Source organism: Ictidomys tridecemlineatus, chromosome 10 (assembly GCF_052094955.1).
Source record: "Ictidomys tridecemlineatus isolate mIctTri1 chromosome 10, mIctTri1.hap1, whole genome shotgun sequence".
Lineage (NCBI taxonomy): Eukaryota > Metazoa > Chordata > Mammalia > Rodentia > Sciuridae > Ictidomys > Ictidomys tridecemlineatus.
The window spans coordinates 131,502,823-131,526,652 of NC_135486.1; the positions used below are offsets into that span (position 1 = coordinate 131,502,823).

Here is a 23,830-nt window from a genome sequence, read left to right on the forward strand (position 1 = left end):
GCAGCTAAGGGAGAGGCAGGAGACGGCTCTGGGAAGGCAGGGAGGGGCTCGGCTCCTGTGTCCTGACCTGGGTCTTCCAGGGGTCCATATTGGTTCTCCCGGGGAAGAGACCCTCAAGGTGAAGCTTAAGGCCACGGCTCCGGTGGAAGTTGGCCCATCTCCTGAAAGTTCTCTTTGCTGATTTCCTGCCACCATTCCAGACCTGCAGCACAGTCTTGTTTACCTATTGCACCTTGTCCTGGTTTAACAGAAATGTCAAGCTAGAGCGGAGCACCCAACCCAATGGTGTGCCCTGGAGGTGCGCAAGGCAGAGCCATCCCAGCACTGAATGTCCCTTCAGAGACAGTGTGGGTGCCCCCAAAACTTCCTTTTGCCCACTTACTGCCAAATCCCCTTGAAAACTTGGCCATGGTGTCAGCCATGAGTGGTCTCGAGAGGGAAAACAGAAGAGGGGCTTGGGAACAAATTCCAACAACCTCCACCCTTCGCACCAATCTGCTTCTCCCTCATCTGCAGAAGAGAAAGCAGTTGTTACTCTCCATGTCCGAGTCCCCTTGGAACTGGCTTCTGGAACCCAAACAATTTCTGTAACTTGCTTCTGCAACCCGAACAATTTCGATAACTCTGCCATTTCCTTTAGCATTTTGTTTTTCCTCCAAATACTGCAATAACGCTTGTGCCTCTTTCCAAATATACTCCAATCATCCATGGCATCTCCACCGCCCACGGATGGTTTCATTGTTGGTAACCTATTTCTTTTATCTCCCCTTCTGCAGTTAGATAAAGAGGACAGACAGTGGTTAAGGGGGCGGGGGCATGATTCAATTTAGATAATTTAAAATTAAAGTAAACGCTGGGCAGATTCTTCAGGCCTTTGTGGCTGGGATTGCTTATTGGTTGTTGGTTGGTTGTTTGTTTACAGACCACTTTCAAATATCAAGACTTTCAGGGACACGCTTGAGGGATGAACAGAATCAAACCAAGCCTTTAGAAGTCAGTAGTGGGGCTGGGGCTCAGGGGTAGAGCCTCGCATGTGTGAGACCCTGGGTTCGAGTCTCAGCACCCCCTAAAGATAAATAAAATAAAGGTATCGTGTCCATCTACGAATGAAAGAAATCAATAGTACTTGCAATACAATTGCAGCTCGAAGCGTCGGGTCTCACCCTTTCTCCAAAGGCATCCACATTTATTGAACTCATCCTTCTTTGGTCTTTCAGCACAAGCTATAGCTTTACTAAAAATACTCACTGGCCTGCCTGGGCCACCCTACGGACTCTCAGGGTAAATTTCTGAGGACTTCGGGGTTAGTCGATTTCAACAAATATATATTTAATGGAGTCAAAGAAAAAAGAGTGAAATGAGAGAGAAAGAAGAGGAAGAGGAGGAAGAAGATGATAATAGAGAGAATAATCCTTCATATTCTGCACCTAGGAGCGAATCTGAAATGAGACCCAGTAAGCAACAATGGGTTGGGTCCTGATTTTCCCACGCACCTCCCAGAGCATGAGCATCACCATCCTCCGGGCGGGATCTAATTCCTCTGCGGGGATTTTCATGTAAACTCAAGTCCACTGCTTGGACTGGTCTCCAACTTTACCCTGGCTCCAGTGCCCGGGAAGACCTTGGCTACCTGCCGTGTTCTTGTATTACTGTTGCAAGGGGCTTTCCAAAGGCGATTCTTGTTGTACCCAATGTCACCTTCCTTGCTAAATTTGCAAACCCAGTGGCCATCAAGGGAAGATCTTAGTCCCTTTGGTCCACAGAGAATTGTGATCAGAAATACTAGTTTCTCCCATAAGGATGATGAGCAGGTTCTAAATGTCTGCCTGTTCCCCGCGTCGTGATAGACTAGGCATTGTTGACTGAGCTACTAATAGTTTCCAGGATGAAAATAACAATGCTGCTCAAACTAATGGGTTTAACATTTCAGTGCTGCATTATGGACACTGAGCACCTTTGCCTGATTGTTGAAAATGCCTTTCAAAGATTTGTTCAGATAATTACCCAACTCGGGAGACAATGGCTAGAGTCAGAAATCAATGATGTTTTTAAGGTTTTTCTCAGTTGATCTGCGTGACTCAGCTCTGAGCTTGCTGAGTTCTTCTTAAAGACGTGTTGTCTTCAGAACGCAGGAAAACTTGGCTGATTTGGAGGGCTTCAAGATGAGCAATGCACTTCACCAGCTTCTTGTTGTGGAATTTCTGATAAAGTGACTCCTGTCGGCATCCACGGCTCTTGCTTTGTCTACTCCACACTTGTTACTTCTGTCTTGCAGAAAGTTGTCCCCACCCACATCACACCCCGGGCCCTCCACATCTGTCACTCGCTTTATAATGTGTAACTTCAACGGCAGCTGGAAAAGAATCGGACCCTTGGGCTGAAGTTTGGGAGAAAACCTGGGAAGTGCTCTGTGGCATCCCAGCTGAGGAGCACTGGGTCAGCCGTTAATACATGTCCCAGGGATTAGAGGGGACAACCACCTACATCAGACCATGATGGGGGGCGGGGGGGGATTGCAAAGAGCCCTGGGCAGGGAGAAAAAACCAAGTTCGAGTCGTGCCCTTGCCTTAGTGGTGACCAATCCCTCCTCTCTGGAGTTTCCTCATCCACCAAATGAGGGTGTTGACTCTAGATGGATTCATGCAAGAAATTTAGTGCATGATCAAAACAGATTGTGAATCCATGATAAATTGATTAAAGCCTAAAAACGAAAAATGTCCAAAATACCGGGGAGGGTTGGGGTATTTTTTTATGATCTATAATCTATAATGTGAGTAGCTTTTCTTAATATGATACTTAAAACCAGAGAGAAGAATGAAAGAACTAACAGATTTAATCGTGGAAAAGTTCAAACTTCTTTATGTTAAAAGACTCCATCGTCTATATGCTTACAACAAGCAAACCAATGTGAAACATGCACGCATATACGGAATATCAAGAATTGATGCCCTCAATATGCAGAGTGGTTAGAAATCAGAAATGTAAAGAAAATATTTTTAAAACCCTTGTAAATGGTACAAATGCTAGGAAGACTATTCATAAAATGAGAAATACCAATGAACCAGGCATATAGGCAAAGAACTGAAATCAGTATATCAAAGAGATATATAAACTCATGAACTCCTTGTTGTAGAATTTCTGATAAAGTAAAATTCTCACTCCCCTGCTTTTTGTGGCTTTATTTGTGACATAAAATACAAAATCAACCGAGATATGAAATCAACGTGAGCATCCATCCATGGATGAATGGGTAAAGAAAATGTAGCACATACCCACAGTGGAATACAACTCAGCCATAAAAAAGATGAAATTCCATCATTAGCAACTACACGAACGGACCAAGAGAACTCTGTTAGGTGAAATAAGCCAGGCACAGAAAGGCAAGTACCATATGATCTCACTCACATGTGGAATCTTAAAAAAAAAAAAAAAGCCTAACTCATAAAGTGAGAGAAAAAGAGTGGGCACCAGAGCCTGAAGAGAGTAGGAAACAGGGAGAGTTTGGGAAGAGCTGATCAATGTTATAATTCAATAGAAAGAATGTATTCTGGTGTTCTACGGTGACTACAGTCAATGGTAATTCAAGTATTTATATATCAAAATAGGTAGAGGAGAGGATTTTGAATATTTCACTTCAGGGCAATGATAAATACGTGAGGAAAAATACAGAAAAAGAAAACTCATCCCAGGATCTAGAATCCTTGTTTCCGTACTTATTCATAAATCATCTGGAAGAAAACCCTTTTGTTTCATTTTGTAAATTATAAATATTATTTTTGATAAGGAAATGGATTCATAATCATTGAAAACACATTAGTTACACCAGATGTTTATGACTTAGACAGTGAGCAATCCCCAGTGTATTTTATTCTCCCATGTTAGCGTTTGGAGAATCTCTTTTAGACATCTCCCTCCACATATAAACACACACACACACCTACACTTGTACACACATATTTGTGGACACACACACACCAGGCATTTTCCCTTTAAGACAAGATGGAAATATGTTGTACTTGCTGGGGGTTTTTTTCACTTTAAAATGTAAAGTATATCTTAGCTATCGGTACCTGCAGATCTCTCTCATCATTTTCAAATACCTGTGTACTGTCTGATTTTACAGAGGTAAAATCACGTATTTAACAAACTTGCTAAATAAGGAATTCTCTTAATGGAGACAGCAGGCCAAGACGCTCATCAGAAAGGAGGGGTGAAGAAGGGGGCCCCGTGGTACATGAGGGGTGAGGCTGGGGGGGTCTGTTGACCTGGGGTGTGGTGGTGGTGGTGGTGATGGTGGTGGTTATAAAACCACGAGAAAGTGAGCATGTTTACCTGGGGGTCTCAAAGTTTCTTACTCAGAATGGGGGTTTGGTTGGATCTCTCTCACCCCGTGTTGCCCATCAGAACATCTAAAGAACGTTCAGGAAGTGCCCCTGACCAGTGTCCACCCAGGTATGGAATACTACTCAACAATCAAAAGGAACAAAATGCCAACATTACGCTGTGACACGGATGGACCTCAAAAACATTATGCTAAGTAGATGCAAAAGACCTTGACAATGTGATTCTCCTTACACTAAAATATTTTAAAGGTGATTCCATAGCGACAGCAGATTCACGATGACTTGGTACTGAAGGTGGGATTGACCGGAGACTTCTTTTCTTGTTACCCCCTAGAACAAACCCTTCCCACTCATTTGTCCTTGGGTTCCTGGCAGTGCCCTCTTCCCCAGTGGCCCTCCTGCGTGGTACCCCCTTCATCATGACTCAGAGCAAGCTCCCTGCCCTGTGAGACTCAGGGACTGCACACTGGTTCCACGGGGCTTGTCTCACAGTCCGCTTCCGGTCCTCACCTTGGCTTTGAGTTTCTAGATGTGCAACAGGCAACAGCGACTCTATTCTTCAAGTTTCAACCTTGTGAGCAGGTATCTTTAACACACACACACACACACACACACACACTTCTAGAGATGCGTCTACTCTTTGGGTTATTGCCCTCCACTCTCTCGTCAATTTCCAAATGAACCTCTAGCCTTCTGTCCCATGGTCTAGAGGCTGGTAATGGGCCAAAGCTGGAAAACCCAGAATCCTCTGAGTATCCAAACCTCCTGGAGGCTGAGGGAGTGGTCCAGGGGTAGAGCACTTGCCTAGCACGCACAAGGCCCTGGTTCCAACCGCAGCACCACAGGAAGAGGACCTTGGACCTGAGACTCACTGGAGGCCCGTCCAAGTCCCACACAGCCCAGCCCACTGCTGCAGGAACCCGTGGCCCCAGCTGCTCTCGGCTTTGGGAATTCATCCAAAACTCGGACACAGGAACATTCTAGTTCCAACAGCTTGAGATATGGTCTCATCTCCTGCTGCCTAAGTATAGCATCCAGAATGTGATGACCCAATTGTGGCCTCGGGGCCTATGTTCTTCCAAGAAGAAGTCATGAGTAGACAAATGTGTTTCAAAGAAGGGACAGATGAGCTAAGCTGAGGACAGATGGCATCCCTGCGTTTCCCGGGGCCTCAGGAGATGTGCAGAATTCCCAAGTGTTTTCACCTGATCCCACTCCTCCCGGCCATGCCGACATCACCAGGTCGCATGCTCTTGTGAAATGTGGACCTCATCACCTACATTTTGCTCCTCAAAAAAAAAAAAATGAACGGCTCCAATAAGACAAGTTCACCAAGCTCCTTTGCACAGGCATAAAAGTAAGAGTTGAAGCCGGGCACAGTGGTGCACACCTACAATCACAGCTGCTCAGGAGGCTGAGGCAGGAGGATCTCAAGTTCAAAGCCAGCCTCAGCAACGGCAAGGTGCTAAACAACTCAGTGAGACCCTGTCTCTAAATAAAATACAAAATAGGGCTGGGGGTGTGGCTCAGTGGTCGAGTGCCCCTGAGTTCAGTCCTCTGTCCCCCCCCCCAACCAAAAAAAAAAAAAAGGTAAGAGTAGAATTGCCACTTGCAGTAGGCAGTCCAGACCCTGAACCCTTGCCAGAGGCTTTACCATGAAACACACCGACGGCCCTGCTCAGGCACAGGGTCAGCAGCTCTCCTGCCGAGGGGCACATGGTAAATATGTTGGTGCTGCAGGCCAGGTGGCCTCTGTGGCCACTACTCTGCTACTCTGGCAGATGTGGGTCCCGTGCCACAGTCTCTGACCCCTACTCCAGCAGACTGAATGATCCATCCACATACAGGAGGTAATAGCCCTCCAGCTAAAAAAGGGTAGGGGATGTTTTGCCAGAATACTCTTGATTCCTTGGAGTTTTATTTATTGCCCAACAAATTGTACATTTATGGGAAAGAAATTCTATGTACACTGATAACTGGAGGTGGGGATGCTTCGGTGTAGGCAAAAAGTTGGAAACGCTGGGGGATGATTGATGGAGCAGAGACCCTGAGAATCCAGGGGACAGGAGCTCTGGGGAACAGGCCAGAGGCCCCGTGCACTCAGGGAAGGGACGGGGAGAGGCTGGGTTGGATGGCTGCTGAGACCACGCGCAGAGAGGACCACAGAGATCAGGAAGAACGGGCACAGGGGAGTCGGAACGTCCTTCGATGAACCCTGGGCCAGAGAGCAGGAAGGACACAGGCCAGGACCAGGCACGCGGAGCCTCCGCTAGCTCCATTTAGGAATGAAAACACCATCGGCCTCACCAGGTGGCAGTGAGATCCCGTGTCCTCTGAGTGGACAAACGTCCTGGTGGCTGGGGGTGAGGTCCAGGGGTAGAGCACTTGCCCAGCACGCACAGGGCCCAGCACTGCAGGGAAAAAAGAAAAATGAAGAATCCTGACTAGGAAGGACCGTGGACCCCAGACTCACTGAAATTTCCCAAAATAGAGGTTGACTACCACTGAGGGCGGAAACTGGCCTTACGCCGTGCCCAGACGTGACGTCCAGTAGCATCACCTCAACTACCCGGGCCATGGGCCCTTCTCCACTGTCTTTCTACCTTTCTGATCTTGTCATGTAGAAAACGTCCCTGGGGTGGGGTGTGTCTACAAAACCTCTCTAAGGTGCGCCACCTCCCCAGGTGACCAATCCCACTCCAGCCTTCCAGCAGCAGGTGGGAGGCTCAGAGCAGAACTTCCCGGGCTGGTCTCCTACTTCCTTCGTGACTACCGTCCAGGGATAGCCAGATCTTTTGGTTTTCATTCATGATATAAATACAAGATAAAAATACCATTCACTTTTTTTTCTTCTACAGTGAATTTAAAGTGAGTCATTTCAAAAGAAAAATCGTGGAATTGTGGACAAGTGTCCAGGGAATGCTAGGATTCAAGTCCAAGAGCGAAAGCGACGTGAGCGTCAGACGTCACAGGTAGGGGGCGGGGGTGTCTGAGACAGGGGGTGGGGGGCGAGACCCACTCAGAACTTAAGGACCAAGCCCCCCGGCCTGGTTCCTAAGTAAAAATTGCTACTTCACGTTGGGCGTGAGCGATCCTTGCTTTGTTTGCTCCTCTACCTCCATGACCTGGCACGCAATGGGTCCTCAGTGAAAATCTGTTAAATGTCTGACGGACGTGAACTTTGAGTCAGACAGACAGACAGACACAAAGGGGGGTGGGGTGAGAAAGAGCCTGTAATCTCCATCCAATTTAAATTCTTCCACAATATTCATCCCACTGTCAAGACAGTGCATTATATGAAGAGGCCTCTCAATGGATACCTTCAGAATAAACCAGAACAATTAGGAGATGACCTGTGTTCATAAACAACCCGACGTAATTTAAACGTGGAGGTCAAAATAACTCTTGTGGCCAGCACTCTGGAGCACCTCCTACGCCCTGGCTGTATACTAATGGTGACAACTGCTGCTGCTACTAACGTCACTGGGCACGAGACACAGTGCTCAGCCTCCAGGTCGATCATCCCATGCAGGACTCGCTATCCCTCAAGGCGGGCTCTTGTCGATCCTAGTTTGTAACTGAGATAATGAAGCTCAGAGAGGTCAAGCCTCCTACATAGGATCATCCAGCTAATGAGGACGATGGTGGATTCAAGACCCTCAGCCAGGTCCTACATCCCCAAAGCCTAGGATCTGCCCCACCTAGGCTTGTGTCTAACAGTGTGACGCTCAGAAGGTTGAGTGGCTATGGCGGGCGTTTGAGAACTGCTGATCAGCTACAGAAAATGGAAAGAGAAAAATAAGAGAGAACTGGGGGATACCCAAGAGTTTGGAAGTTTTTTTCTGTCATATTCACCCTTAGGGTGAGGTATGGCTAGCTGACATTCTTTGGCCAATGAAATGTGACCATAAGTAGCATATAACCACTTTGGAGAATGAGGCATTTAAAAGCCACAAAGTGAGAATTTATTTTTATTCCCTTTCTGGCAAAGCAGGTGTTGAAACAGTCTAGGCTAATCCAATGCATGGAGGACAATCGCCCAAACCTACAGTGAATTGTAAATCAGAAAGAAAGAAACTTATGCTAAGCAACTACTGGTGATGTTTGTTACCACAGCATAACTTTGCCTGGCCTGGCTAATATCCTGATGACTATGAAAGAGTTACCAAGCAGTGACGTCTATCAAAAATAAAATGTAGGGCACAGAAAAATCTCCTCATGGATATCAAATCAAAGAGAGAGCTTATAAGTGGAAAAGCAAGGCAGGCAGGGGGTGCATGCCTCTAATCCCAGCAACTCTGGATTGCAAGTTCGTGGCCAGTCTCAGCAACTTAGGGAAACCTGAAGCAACTTAGCGAGACCCTGCCTCAAAATACAAATGCAATAAAAAGAAGTGGGGATGTAGCTCAGGGCTAAAGCATCCCTGGGTTCAACGCCCAGTACCAAACACATAAATAAATACAAAAGCATTTTTGAGCCTACTAGAAAAGATGGCCCAAGTGAAGCCTGACCCACCTGGGTTTCACTGCTGTCTTGAACACTCACCAGGTGGGTGGACTGAGTCTCTCCAAGCCCGCGCTCTCGTCTGCAACACAGATTGACAGTAATGCTAACTGCACACAGTGGTTATGGTTATAACTGAGATCATACACAAGGAGTGCTCAACGTGGTGCCTGGCTCAGAGTGAGTCCTTAAGAATTGTAGCTATCAGCCTGGTGCCGTGGCACGTGCCTTTAATCCCAGCAGCTCGGGAGGCTGAGGCAGGAGGATCGCAAGTTCAAAGCCAGCCTCAGCAACTTGGCGAGGCCCTAAGCAACTCAGTGAGGCCCTGTCTCTAATAAAATATAAAGAAGGGCTGGGATGTGGCTCAGTGGTTAAGCGCCCCTGAGTTCAACCCCTGGTACCAAGGAAGGAAGGCAGGCAAGATGGATTGTAGCTATCATTACGCAAGGAGGAGACCACAGTCAGCAGCAGGAACAAACAGTGTTACTTTCCTTTGCCCAGTGCTGCCCTGAGGCAGGGCTGCCCCAGGCCTGCAGGGGTTAACGGGGACACATGGATGCCCACACGTCCACACGCACAGGCACAGTGCACAGCCCTGCCTGCCGCCTTTGATCCTGCTCCCAAGGCGGGAATGGAGAGGGAGCCTGCAAGGGCACAACCCTAATTGCATTTTCTTTCTGAAAGAAGGTCTGGTGCTGAGCACCTGCGGCCCAGCGCTACGTGACAGCAGGCGCAGAGGCGCAGGCAGCATGCAAATCTGGGGTTCCAGGGCCTGTGACACAGCCAGGCTCTGGGCACCCCTCCCCATGGCCGCCTCACCCCAGAGACAGAGCTTCCTGCACTGGGAATCAGAATCGTTCCCTCTCCAGTGCCCTTGGGGCTGGGGCAGGGAGAGTCCTGGGAGCGAGGCTGCAGAAAGCAGAGGATTGTGAAAGGCAGGAGCAGGGCCCCAGAGCAAGCCCCAACATTGCGAGCTGTGCTACTACGGCCAGGTACCTGTGCCGGGTGAGAACCAGCTTCCTGGGCTGTAAGGAGGTGACCCAGGCTGGACTGCATGAGAGGACATGTCTAAAGGGCTTGGCCACCAATCCTGGCATGTAGTAGCCGCCTGATAAACTGCAGCTGTTATAATTAGGAAGCTTCATTCACTTACTAGCCCAGTGTTACTGAGCGTCGACCACGGGTCAGGCGCAGCTTCTGCTCAGCCCAGGTTTCTGCCTGTGGAGAGCTCACGTCGTGGTGGGTGAGACAAGGCGGCAGGCACACCCATTAGGTGGCCTCCACCCAGCGGGAGCAGTCTGAAATAAGACAGGATGGGATGAAGGACTGAGCTGGTGGGCCCCCAGTTTTGGGTCATTGTGACCAAAATACCGGACCAGAACAACTTAGAGGAGGAAAAGTTTACTTGGGGCTCGTGGTTCCAGAGGTTCGGTCCTTGTTTGGCTGAGTCCTGCTCTGAGCCCAACAGATATCGTGGGGCAGATATCATGGCGGAAGGGGGAGGGGGAGGGGGAGGACAGGTGCTCTGCTGGCAGAGAGAAAATGGGGAGGGGCTGCAGGGCAGAGGAACCCTGCCAGAGCCACTTCCCCACCTCCTCCAGCCATGGTCACTGCCCACAGTCACCACCCAGTCCACTCAAACTCAGATGGGCCGGTGAGGTTACAGCTCTCATAATCCAATTGTTCGACTCTGAGCATCCCTGCATTACCATGGGAGCTTTGGGGAACAACTCATATCCAAACCAAAATCAGTATTTGTGGGCCAAGATACTGAGAACCGTAATAATTAGTAAAGCTCTTATTGAGATCTTTGACACCATTAACATATTAACTTATTAAATTCTCACAGCCCCAGATTATTCTCCCCATTTTACAGAAAGGGAACCTGAAGCTCAGAGACATCAAGTAACTTGCCCAGGATCACACAGTGAATAAGTGGCAGAGCCAGAATTCGAACCCTTGACACCCTGGCTTTCCACTCCATGTTCTTACCCTAGCAGGGTGCCCAACCGTCCTGGTCTGCCTGGAACTGCCCAGGCTGAAAGTCCCACGTCCTGGGAAACCCCCTGGGTCTGGGTAAACTGGGACAGTTCACTCCGCCCGGTACAGTCTGCCTCTCTAACCAGGTACATTGCCGTGAAATCAAATGAATTTCAATATATGGTGAGGCACGCACAGCAATAAACGCGTATTGCACTTGCAGACGCAGCGGAGGGAGCAGGGAGCGCTCCAGACAGGAAGGAGCCTGCTAGTAAGACTCCAGGAGGAGCCGAGTCCAGGGTGGCTTTGAAGGATGTGCCAAAGTCCTCCGGAACTAGCCGGAGGAGAGGAGGGCAGTCCACAGAGAGGACAGCAGGGAAATCCTCACCGAGGCTGGACTGTGGACACTCAAAAAGCCTAAGAAAGGGAAGAGCAAGAGCAAAGCCTAGAGAAATCTCCATCCAGGCAGATCGGGAGATCCGAAGCTTAGGTTTTATCCCACAGTCAATAGAACACCGTGAGAGGATCTGAGGTGCAGTCAGATTTGCATTCTAGAAGGATCACCTGGGGAGGGCTGAGCAGGAAGGACCGGCAGGCGCTTTGATGGCCGCAAAGTCAGGCGGGAGCCTGGACTGGGGCAGAGTCTCCGAGGGTGGAGGCGAAGCCACCCTGGGAAAGAAATCTCAAATAAGGATCCAAACCCTCGGAAACAGCCCACAAGTGCAGGGAATGTGAGAAGGCTTCTGGAATAGTGGGGCGCAGACATTCCACCCGGCCTCCCAGCACGCCCTGGTTGAGTGCAGGTTTTCTGTGTTTGAGCATCATTGCCAGACCAGCCGTCCCCATCTGCTCAGCCACATTCTGACTCACTCACTCACTCATTCAAAGAGCACCTGCCGCCCCTAGGCTCCGTACCAGGCACTGAGGACCAACGCAGCTCCCGCCTCCTGTCACTCAGACGAGTGGGGAAACTGGTACCAAGACACCTGCTGAAGAGCTGCCGCTTGTCAGAAGCTCGGAAGGAGACCAACAGGGCACTCAGGGAGACCGGAGGCTCCGTTAAACCAGGAAACCGGGAAGATCCTCCCCGACCTGAATGCGGATCGACAGCCGGCCAGGTGCCAGTCAGGCAGGTGAGCCTTCTGGGCCGAGGGAGCTGTGCGTGCAGAGGCCTTGGGCTGAGACAAAGCTTGGCGTGGCCCAGGAGCCTCACAGAGGCCAGGGTGGCCGGAGCCAAGTAGCACGCAGGGAGAGACCTCAGATGAGGGGACAGGGGAGGAAGGAGCCCCATCACCCTGAGCCACAGGGACCTCCGCTCAGGTGCAAATGGGAAAATCCGCAGGAGAGTGAGTGATCAAAGATCTCCACGGTGGGTCACAGCCGCAGGGACGTGGCCGGGGAGACACCTGGAGCCATGAGGTTCTGCGGGTCGGGAGCAGGTTGGCGAGTGTGGACACAGAAGAGATGAAGCGGTGGCCAGTCATTTGGGGGGAGGTGCAATCGAGCTATTTGGGGCCACATCAAGAGACTGCTGTAAATGGGCCACCACCCCCGGCTTCTCAAGTCAAGAGCCTCAATGTCACCTTTTCCTCAAGGTGGCTCTTCACCCAACAGGAATTAGTCATTGCTGGCTTTCCTCTCCAGCCCCCATTATGACATAAAGTCGAGCTGCTTCCTGTACCGCTGATCTTCCTTCCTCCCGTGAGGGGTTGGACTGTGTCCCCACCCCCACCCCCGAAAAAAAAAAGACAAGTTCAGGTCCTAAACCCAGCACCTGTCCCCATTCCCTTATTTGGAAATAGGGTCATTGCAGATGTGATTAAGATGCAAGTTAAGATGAAGCTGTGTGAGATCAGGCTGGTCCTATAAGAGGCAGAGGTATCCCTATAAGAGGAGGCAGAGATCGGAGAAGAGCCCCACGGCTACAGAAGCAGAGATGCGCTCACAAGCCAAGGGATGCCAGGGATCTCTGGCCGACACCAGACGCTAGAAAAGGCAAAGGGACATGGCTTCCACCAGAGCCTTCAAAGGGAGCCTAGCCCTGCTGACTTGATCTCAGACGTCCAGCCTCCAGAACTGCAGGGGAAGGTGTTTCTGTTTTGTGCACTAAGTGTGCAGCCGTTGGTCACACCAGCCCTGGCCACCAATACAGCTCCCCTCCAGCCAGCCTCCCCCCAGGGGACCAAAGGTACCTCTTTTGTGCTAACGCTGGGCCCTGGAGGCCTGGCCTTGAGACTGACACCTGCTTGAGTTGCATCCTGTTGGCAAGGACAAGTGGCACACTCAGCCCAGAGGGAGGGAGGTGGAAAGGACCTGCCCTTCCCAGAGCCGCGGTGTGGAGGGCGAGGATGCAGGAAGGGCTGGGAGTGGCGGCCTTTCTGCCCTCAGTGTCCGGCCATCAGTCTTTTCAGCCCCACCTGCTCCTCACCTGCGCCCTGTCCTGGGAGCTGCAGAACCAGCTTTTAACGATAATAGAGTGGTGTGTGGTCCTAGTTTTCAAGAGCCCTGTTCCCTGTGAGAACATTGGCACCACCTTGAGGACAGCCCAACCCACCCTGCAGGAGAACAGGGCCACGTGGACGGCAGCCTCATTGTCCCCACCAAGTCCACCCAGGCAAGAGCCCAGCCAAGGTCAGCAGACGGCCTGGGGTGTGCAAGGGATTACCCACTCGGGACGCCTGTTCGCGCCGCAGAGTTTGGGGAGATGAGTTTTACAGACTGGAGCTGGGGAGAGAGGACACAGTGGAGGCAGGAGTCCTGGGCGTCCACAACCCGACTACCAGATAACCTGTGAGCAGTAATAACTCAAGTACTGAATACTCTCGTCTTAAATTGAGTAGGACAAAGCGGGGTCAAATAGAGGTCATCAAACTTCTTCCCCAAAAGGGTCAAACAATACATACTTGTGGCTTGGTGGGCCACACAGTGGCTGTCAAAACTCGGAGAGGGACAGCAGCTGGGGCGACAGGCAGACACACGGACGGGGCCATGTGCCATCAAACAGTGGTCACAAAACAGGTGCATGGTGGGATCTCGCTGCAGTTTGCCAGCCTGTGGCACAAAATCAACAGTCACATCCCTTCTTTTCCCTCTCTCCCCGCAGAGAGAGACACTCTTAACCATTTCTTCTACGTCCTTCAGAAATTTCCTACCCTACATGTCCCTCAAACGCAGGCACGCGAGCCCTGAGCACACCATACCTGCTGCCTTAGATATCTTTCCCTGCTGCACAGAGAGTGACCTCGGGTCTTCAGTCACTGCACACAGTCACTGTACTGCCGTCTTGGTGAGGAGGTACCAGAATGTACTGCTGAGCGTGAGCGGTCTTGCAATATTCCACCTCCATACACAGGATGCAGTTTTGATACGCGGCATGAACTAGTTTCCCTGCTGGACAAAAGTCGATGTGATGCTTGATACCCCTCCACAGGGTTCCAGAGAGGACGCTGTGGCCCCCACCCTTAAAGAGTTCACTGTCTCGAGCCAGCCATGGGCTGTGTGTGGGCCACTGCCCATCAAGCCTGGTGGACGGAACACCTCGTGTCTGGGAATGACCAGGGACACTTCCTCTGACACACTGTGAATCCCCGTCCTGCTCTGCCCTGTCCCACACAGCACCTGAGATGGGTGTGACCTGCCAAGATGTGACCTGCTGATGGCCAGACATCACACAGCAAGATTCCACCCTTGAAACCTTATCCCCACCTTTGATGAACCCCCTTAAATCAACCACGGGGGGGGGGGCATCTTTCCTTTGACTAGTTGTAGCTTCTGTGTGGACTGGATCCATCATGGACTCTGCTTTTGTAAATACGTTTCTGACTCTTTGTCTTTTGTTCTTCACTGATTATTTTAGACTTCAAGTTCTCGGGTGGCTTACACCCTCCTCAGCAGGAAGAAGAACCCCCCATTGAGAGATTTTGGCCATTGCTCCCTATAGTTCACAGTGGCACACAGTGATGAGGTGGGTGAATTCATTGAGCAATTACTACAGGCCATGAACAGAGTGATGGTCTCTACATGCAGGATCTCACCAATCTTCACAACACCCTGGGAGACGGGTGGCTATTATCAGCCCTCTTTTACAGATGAGAAGGAAGCTCAGAGAGATGGAGTAACCTCCCTGAGATCACACAGCTAGCGAAAGACTGGCCTGGATTTCAAACCCAAGTCCTGAGTCGTCTGCCTACAGTCAGGAGATAGGATTGAAATTAATACAGTAGGAACGTAGAGGAGGGACGAAAGCTTAGGGTCAGCACCACAGAAAAAATAACAGTGTAGAATCAAAAAAAGAAAAAAAGAAAGAGAAAAAGAGAGAGAGAGAACAAGCCTTCTCTAGCCAAGAAGGAGGGACAGGGAGTAGCAGGCAGAGCCCCAAACCATGGGGCTGTGACAACAGAGAATTCTGAGAGCCACGCGGCCTGGCTAACGGGAAGGGGCTGGGGTAGGCAGGGCAGGTCCGTGGCGGCGTCCCGTCTCGGCGAGGGCTCTGAACATTATCCTAAACGGCACGAGGAACCACTGAAAGGACTTTAACACACAAGAGTCGAAAATCAAGCTGCCTTTTGAGAAGAGCCAGCCAGCGGCAGCGTGGAAGGAGGATTAGAGAGTCACAGGGAGCCAGGAAATGGAGTCAGAGGCTGCCACGGTCACTTAAGCCACCCTGGGGGCATTTTCTCCTGGGGGCAGCTCTGGCCGCGTGATTGAAGACAGCAGAGTGGCATCACGCCCATGCAGGGGCCCAGGGGGGCAGGGGCAGACTCACTCCCCAGCTCTGCCCAGGACGTGGGAGCCCATGGCTGACCACCCGGTGGGGAAACCTGCCGGAGCCCGGGATCAGCTCACTCCCATCCAGAAGGCTCCAGGCAGCAGAGAGGTGGCCTCGGGTGGCCTCGGGATCAGGGGCCGTCCACCTCCACTTCCGCTCCCCGCCCTGCAGAAGGCCAAGCCACGTGGCCACCACATCCTGAGTCACCCCAGCTGGGGCCAGCTCTTCTCCCTGGGAGGCAGAGAAGCCAGGAGGAAGTGTATCCTGGCCAGGCAGGGGACCCGGTGAACCTGCCAGGAGCCGCCAGCGGTGGCCCAAGGGCAGACGGAGGCCTGCAGCCTCCCCCCACCCCTGCAGGGAGGCGGGGGGGGGGGGGGGGGCCTTGTTCAATTCCAGCCAACAGGCCTGGGTCTGAGACAGGATGCCAACCATGGCCAGGAGGGCAGCATGAAGCACCAGGGAGCAGCCTCAGGCTGGAGAGCAAAGCCGCTGCCTGCCCAGCCGGGCGCCGGGCCAGGAGCCAAGCACTCGGCCTCACGGTCCTGTGGGCCGGACGACTTGATAGCTATTATTTCATTTAATCCCTACAACAGGGATCAGCCGGCTCCTGCTGGTGGCTTATCTTTGTGTAGCCCGTGAGCGAGGAATGGTTTTCCGATTTTAAAAGTTTTAGGAATTAAAAAAAAAAAAAAAGGTGATGAAAACCATTTGTGGTCTGCAAAACCTAAAATATTTATCCTCTGGCCCTTTATAGAAAAAGTGGTACCGGAGATGGAACCCAGGGGTGTTTACCACTCACTGAGCCACTTCCCCAGCCCTTTTTCTTCTTTTTTTTAAATTTTGAGACAGGGTCTTGCTGAATTGCTTAGAGCCTCACTAAGTGGCTGAGGCTGACCTCAAATTTTCGATCCTTCTGCCTCAGCCTCCCAAGCTGCTGAGATTACAGGTGTGTGCCACTGCGCCCCGCTCTAGATTGCTTAGATTGCTTATGATACCTAATAGGATGCCAATGTTATGTAATAGTTGTTGTACTGTATTATTTAGGGTACACAAGAAAAATAGTCTCCACGCGTTCAATACAGAGGCAATTTTTTGTGTCTATTTTCTATCTGCAGCTGGATGAATCCACAGATGAGAGCCCACAGATACAGAGGGCCGACTGTAAATTTCTGGTGTATGGTACAGTGTAAACTCACCTCAGTGGCTCATGTTTCCTAAACACTTGGTGGGACAGGCTCCCTGGAATGGGACTTTGGGGTGTGTGTAAGCCCCCATAGAAGACCTCCAACATCTGATCACAAAACTAACCACGGTGAAGGAGAAATCTGTGTCTATTCACCACATTTTCTTTATCCATTCATCTGTTGAAGGGCTCCGAGGCTGGTTCTGTAGCTTGGCTATTGTGAATGATGCTGCCATCGATATCGATGTGGCTGTCTTCCTGCAGCACGCTGAATTTAGTTGTTTTAAATGTACACCAAGGAGTGGGACGGCTGGGTCACACGGTGGTCCCATTTCTGGTGTTTTGGAGGCATCTCCACACTGCTTTCCCGAGTGGTTGTGCTGACTTACAGTGCCACCAGCAACGTAGGCGTACACCCTTCCCCAACACCCATTATCCTCTGGCCTCTTCATGACTGCCAATCCGACTGGAGTGAGAGGAAACCCTGACCCGCGTTTCCCTGATTGCTAGAGAAGCTGAACACTTCTTCCTATATCTGTTGGCCATTTGTATTTCTCCTTGGATGAAACGTGGCATTTGCTGGCGAACGGATGGAACTGAAGACCCTCATGCTAGTAAGACAGGCAAGACCCCGAAAGCCAAAGGTCGAATGTCCTAATATGCCAACGATGGGAAAAAAATATTCAAAGTGGGAGGGTGATCCCATGAAAAGAGAAGAGAGATCAATGGAGGAGGAGAGGGAGGGGATTGAAGGAGGGGAAGGAGGCGGGAAAGGGAAGAACCTGAATGAATCCAACCGAACTTTCCTATGTAACATACGAGTACACCCCAGCGAATCTCATCGTCGTGTACATCCACAGACACTAATGACTAAAAAAAACTATAAATAAATAGAAGAACAATCCGTCAAGGAGAGGAGAGAGGGAAAGGGAGAGGGGAGTGGGGAGGGAAGGGGGACGTACTAGGGACTAGATTAGAGCGAATTCTACCCTGTGCAGTATAATTGTTCCAAAATGAACCCTATCGTTGAGATAGAAAAGGCCAGGCCATGGAGAGAAGAGAAGGGACAGCAAGAGGGACCAGGGGCCAAGCAGGACGACGGCCACCTTCACAGGCCCAAGGTGTCATAAGAAAGTTCCTGTTTCTCAGAAAGGGCGCTGGGGACCATGGAAAGGTCAAAAAACCACCAGGAGGAGCTTATCACCGGCTCCTTTTGTGCCTCTGAAAGAAGGGGCCGGTCAGACCTAGCTGGCACCCTTGCCCTCCCAGGCACCGCCCAGGGAGCTCTGAGTCTCCCGGCTGCTTACCTTGGTGTTGGCCATGTCCATGCTTCAACTCCGTGGAACAGGGACCCGATCCGGACTCCTACCAGGAAGAGTGTTAGGTATCACTAAAATGAACGAATAAAATAAAGTTTTATTTAAAAGAAAAAAAGAAGAAGAGAGCTGTGAATTCGTAGGGGGAGGAATGGATGGGGAACTAGGAAATCAGGAAGAGTCAATTCCTGCTGGCAGCACGGTCACCCTGCCTGTGGACACCCCCCTACACCAGGCCAGAGGGAGACACACCCAGCACAGAGCTTGGAGGACTCAGACCCAGAAAAAGACCTCCACAGGGTACAGAACTTTGCCTTCTTGGGGTGCTTGGTGGGGAACGGGGGAGAAACCACCATCAGGAGCCACACTTCAGTTAAATTGTTAAAAGCAATTTAACTCTGTTTATTGGTTTTCTCTTCCGTCGTTTGATTTTTTTTAAACCACTAATTATTTTTTAAGTCATTCAGTTGACATAATCATAATCATCAAGGTTAAGAATATCTTTCTCAGCCAGGTGCAGTGGTGCACGCCTGTAATCCCAGCCGCTCAGGAGGCTGAGGCAGGAGGATCACAAGTCCAAGGCCAGCCTCATCAACTCAGCAAGGCCCTGTCTCAAAATATAAAAAAAATAAATAAAAAGGGCTGGGGATGCGGCTCAATGGCTAAGCACCCCTGGGTTCAATTCCCAGTACCAATAACAATAATGATTAATTTAATAATTTATTAATTTAATTAATTTATTTGTTGAATAATTTATTAATTTAATAATGAATAATTTGTGCCAAAACTCACTAAGGCAGAGAAAGGAAAGGGAATTTGTGAAGGCACTTGATCAGGCTGGGCGAGCAAGAGGACCCCAAAGAGAGGAGAGAGACCACCAAGAAGAGCTGCCACACAGGGAGAGCAGAGGGAGCAAGGGACATGGGCTTGGAGGTCACACAGACCTGGGTTCTACCACTAGCCCCTCTGCACCCTGAGCAGCACCCTTTAATGGGAGAAGCAGGACCACTAGGGAGATCTAGGGACATTACTAGGACATTACTAGTTGTTGATGTGGACTTGGCGGTGGACATGAATACCGATATCGTCATAGTCTGTTTGAGTTGCTATAACAAAATGCCACAGACCGAGTGGCTTATAATCAACAGAAGTCTCTCACAGTTCTGCAGGCCAGGAAATCCCAGACTGAGGGCCAGCGGATTACTGGTGATTGTCCTTTTCTTGGTTTACATACAGATGGCTCTCTTCTTGCTGGAGCTATGTCCTCAGGTGACAGAAGGTGGAAAGGAGTTCTTATAAGTGTGCTAATCCCATCACATGGGCCCCACCCTCCTCATCTCATCTAAAACCTGGTCACCTACCAAAATCCCCACCTCCAAGTCCCATGGCATTGGAGGCTTAGGTTTCAACGTGTGAATTTGGGGCAGAGGAACATTCAGTCCATAGCAGATATGGACATAAATTCAGATTTTGATTTTCTAAGGGACTGGTTGCAGAGACGTGACCTTATGCAGTTGGTGACACAAATTCACAGGACAGGGCTGAGAAGATGGATACAAAGGGCAGACTGAGGCCCCCAGACCTGAGCGGAAGCCCACGTGGCTTCTTACTGCCTCTCACCTTGGTAACCCCACCATGGAGGTAAAGGCACACACCTGCCCAGGAGAGGGACATGCAGGAGAAGGACCGGGGAGAAGGGAGCAGCTGCAGGCCCAGGCGCAGCCTCAGTCCAGGCGGGAGAGCCAGGAGGTTAGCACTCAGGGGTGGGGGCTGCAGAGGGGCCGCTGCGTCACTTCCGCCCTGCGGACCTCGCACTAGACCTCTTCCTCACCCAGGTAACCGGAAATATGCGGCAAAGAGGATGCTGGGAAATGTAGTTCAGCCTGGCGGGCCGGCCTGTCACCTCCACCGGGAGGAGGTTTCTTTGGTTTGTGGGATTTGCATAAGGGAAAGGGAGTGGAGCTGTGATGTCCTTATGAAATCGAAGAGAAATAATAGAAATGATTAAAGGATCGTTTCTAAATAGGTGAAATAACCACCCCTAGAAACACATGCCAAAGATTTTGTGGAACTCCTTAACTAAAGAGAGAACCGGAAATATGCCTACATGTCACTCAAAGGAAAAGTCAAAGAGCAGACGTGGATGTAGGCAGTCGGGAGGCCTGAAGCGAGTTTGCTTAATAGATGCAAAACTCTCCAATCTCCATAGGACCATAATCAATTGCATTCTAGCCCGATGTGATTGATTGATTTGTTATTTCTACAGATGAGAGTCGTTTGCATTACTATCAGTGCTTTGCAACTTACAGAGCTGTAAATTTGCAGGCAGGAAAGCCACGGTACCCAGAGGGAGAATAACTCATTCAAGGTCATCCAGCTAGGACCACCGAAACCTGGCCTCCGACTCCAGGCCCAAGTATTCTCCCCTGATGCATCCAACTTGGAGTGGGAGAGGTCTGGGCCAGGGGTAGTATTTTATCAGAGGCAAAACTCCGTTCTCTCAGTACACTGTGTGCATGTTCAAATACGTAACTGTTGTTACGTCTCCCACCATCTTGTACAATTAGAGTGCACCAATTTAAAAAAAAAAAATGGGGAAAACTTTTAAAATGCAACAAAAATACTTCATAGCAAAAGAAGAAAGAGGAGAGAAGAAGGAAGAGGAAGAAGAAAAAGAATAGTAGCTCCCCGAATAAGCAAGAAAATCTGGATCCACTGCTTTATGGAGCTGGGTAGGCCCGGGGAGATTTAAGTATAGCTGCCCATCTGTAAGGGTGCACTTAAGCAAGAGCAAACAAGCTAGACCTTCAGAGATGCTGTCTTTGGGGCTGGAGGTGGAGAGAATTAAAGGGAATTAATAATGATAATAATAAAACCAAAAGGAGCTCTGTCTATATAAACGATGATAATCGTTTAAAAAGGTTTAAAAGAGCTCAACCCTTGACCTCTGGGATCCAGAAAGAATAGAGGGAAGGAAGAAGGAAAGAGGGAATGTGTATCCAGGGGTTCTCCAGCCAGGGAGTCAACCCACCAGAGATCAGATTAAAACATCCAAAATAAATGCTCTCCGTACTGCAGCAAAGCAACTGTCTGCACAGAACTTACACCAGGAACACTGGTTGGCTGCCAGGAGGACACGGGCTGGGAAAGTTTCTCAGAGTCTTCAAGTAGGACTAAGAGTTGGCCAAGGTAACACTGTCTGACTCAGAAGCAAGCAACCCAGCATCCAAGGGACAACGAGAAAGAAAGATAGGCTCATCATTGGGAACCTTTGCACGCCTTTTGAATTTGGAACTATGTAGAAACGATGCCTATTCATATATTAAAATATACATTATTTTAGAAAGTTGGCCAAGCTAATAGTGATTGGAAAAAAGGTTTCCAAGCATTAACGCATTCCTCCATTAACAAATTCTTGCAAAATTTTGTTTTCTCTCCTTGAGAAGAACCAGAAGGCCAATGCTTGCTTCCTTCCCTGTCCTAGAAGTGATGGGTTGAGAGTCTGGCCCTCTCCCAGAGTCCCACCTAAAGGTGGCTGCACCAACCATTTCAGTTGAACACTCTACGACCCTAGTGACTGCCAGTCCTGTCGGCTATAAGGAGAATGAGTTGTTCAGTGTCCAACCTGCTCAAACTTCCATGTGATGCTCTCCTTCTGGTACATCCTTGCTTTCTCCAGAATAGAAAATGATCATCAAATTCTAAAATCCAGCACAGCCCCACCCCCCACCCCCCAGGGGCTTCTTTTCTTTCATCTAAGGAGTTTATGAGTGTTGTCTGCTTGTTGATTTCAAGTGCGGAAGAAGAAAGCAAGCCCTCGTTCTGATGAGCTCACCTCCCCGCTGGACCAGCACTTAAATCCCTTGCCCTTGCTAACACTCCCTCACCACAAGTGAATTGACTCTGCCCGCAACAGCGCACGATGATCTCATGGTTTGTTTTCTGCCCTCGGAATTCAATTTGAGGGGTGCATCTAGGCTACAGGAGCCTGCAGCTTCCTGACCACCGAGATGACAGGTCGTCATCAGGGGAGTCCCATGACAGCCACCTCTCCGGAGGTGAATAAGCAAACAGCACATGGTGCCCCATCCCTGTCTCCTGTCCCCAGACCACATCTGGCCTGACCCCCAAAAGTGTCCCCAGAGAAGAGTCTTCTCCCCTGAAGATGTCAGAGTGTCTGCAACTCCACCTCTACAGAGCCACTGTCCGCTGTTCAGCCACAGGAAAAGCACACCCTTCAGACGTCACAAGGCTCACGGGGACCTGACCCGCCGTCTCCTTGCCCGTACCTTCTGCACTGATCCATTTCAGGTCTGCATGTTCTCCTGCTTCCTGGCCTTTGCAAATGCTGGTCCCTCCTGCAGGAACGTCCTTCCATGAAGAGAGGTGGTTCAGCAACTCACGGCAACTCTCACAACGGAAGGAGACCACCATTAAAAACGATGGTCGACCAATGGTACAGAATAGAGGACACAGAGAAACCCACAAAATGACAACTATCTTGTATTAGACAAAGGCGCCAAGAACATGCATTGGAGCAAAGATAGCCTCTTCAACCAATGGTGCTGGGAAAACTGGAAATCCATGTGCCACAAAATGAAACTAAACCCCTATCTCTCACCATGCACAAAACTCAACTCAAAGTGGATCAAGGATCTAAGAATTATACCAGAGATCCTGTCTAAGAGAAGAAAAAGTAAGCCCAAATCTCCATCATGTCGGACTAGGCCCCAACTTCCTTAATAAGACTCCTACAGTGGAAAAATTAAAATAAATAAATGGGATGGATTCAAACTAAAAAGCTTCTTCTTAGCAAAAGAAACAATCAGTGAGGTGAACAGAGAGCCTACATCCTGGGAGAAAATTTTCACCACTCACACATCAGAGAGAGCACTAATCTCTAGGGTATATAAAGAACTTAAAAAGCTAAGCACCAAAACAACAAATAGCTCAACCAATCAATGGGCCAAGGGACTAACAGACACTTCTCAAAAGAGGACATACAATCAATCAACAAATATATGAAAAAACGTTCCATATCTCTAGCAATCAGAGAAATGCAAATCAAAAGTACTCTAAGATACCATCTCACTCCAGTCAGAATGGCAGCTGTTATGAAGACAAACAACAATAAGTGTTGGCGAGGATGTGAGGGGAAACAGTACACTCATACATTGCTGGTGGGACTGCAAATTGGAACAGCCAATATGGAAAGCCAATATGGAGATTCCTTGGAAATCTGGGAATGGAACCACCATTTGACCCAGTTATTCCTCTCCTTGGTCTATACCCAAAGAACTTAAAAACAGCATACCACAGGGACACAACCACATCAATGTCTATAGCAGCACAATCCATAATGGCTAAACTGTGGAGCCAACTTAGCAGATGAATGGATAAAAAATAATGTGGCATATACACACAATGAAATTTTACTCAGCAATAGAAGGGAATAAAATCATGGCATTTGTAGGTAAATGGATAAAGTTGGAGAAGATAATGCTAAGTGAAGTTGGCCCATTCCCCCCCCCCAAAAAAAAAGGCTGAATGTTTTCTCTGATATAAAGAGGCTGATTCATAGTGGGGCTGGGAGCGGGGAGCATGGGAGGATTAGATGAACTCTATTTAGGGCAAAGGGGTGGGAGGGGAAGGGGAGGGGAATGGGGGTAGAAAAGATGGAGGAATGAGATGGACATCATTACCCTAAGTACATGTATGAAGACACGAATGGTGTAAA

General features: G+C 49.6%; 1 long non-coding RNA gene across 1 annotated transcript; it reads right to left on the reverse strand.

Moving 5' to 3' along the window:
• Window positions 1–6,253: 6,253 nt before the first annotated feature.
• Window positions 6,254–15,745, reverse strand: LOC144367536 (uncharacterized). Its single transcript, XR_013427024.1, has 4 exons — window positions 14,027–15,745; window positions 10,000–13,877; window positions 8,859–8,928; window positions 6,254–6,754 (listed from the first exon to the last, which is right to left on the reverse strand). It is a non-coding gene; the product is annotated as an uncharacterized LOC144367536 (long non-coding RNA).
• Between the last annotated feature and the right edge of the window lie 8,085 nt (window positions 15,746–23,830).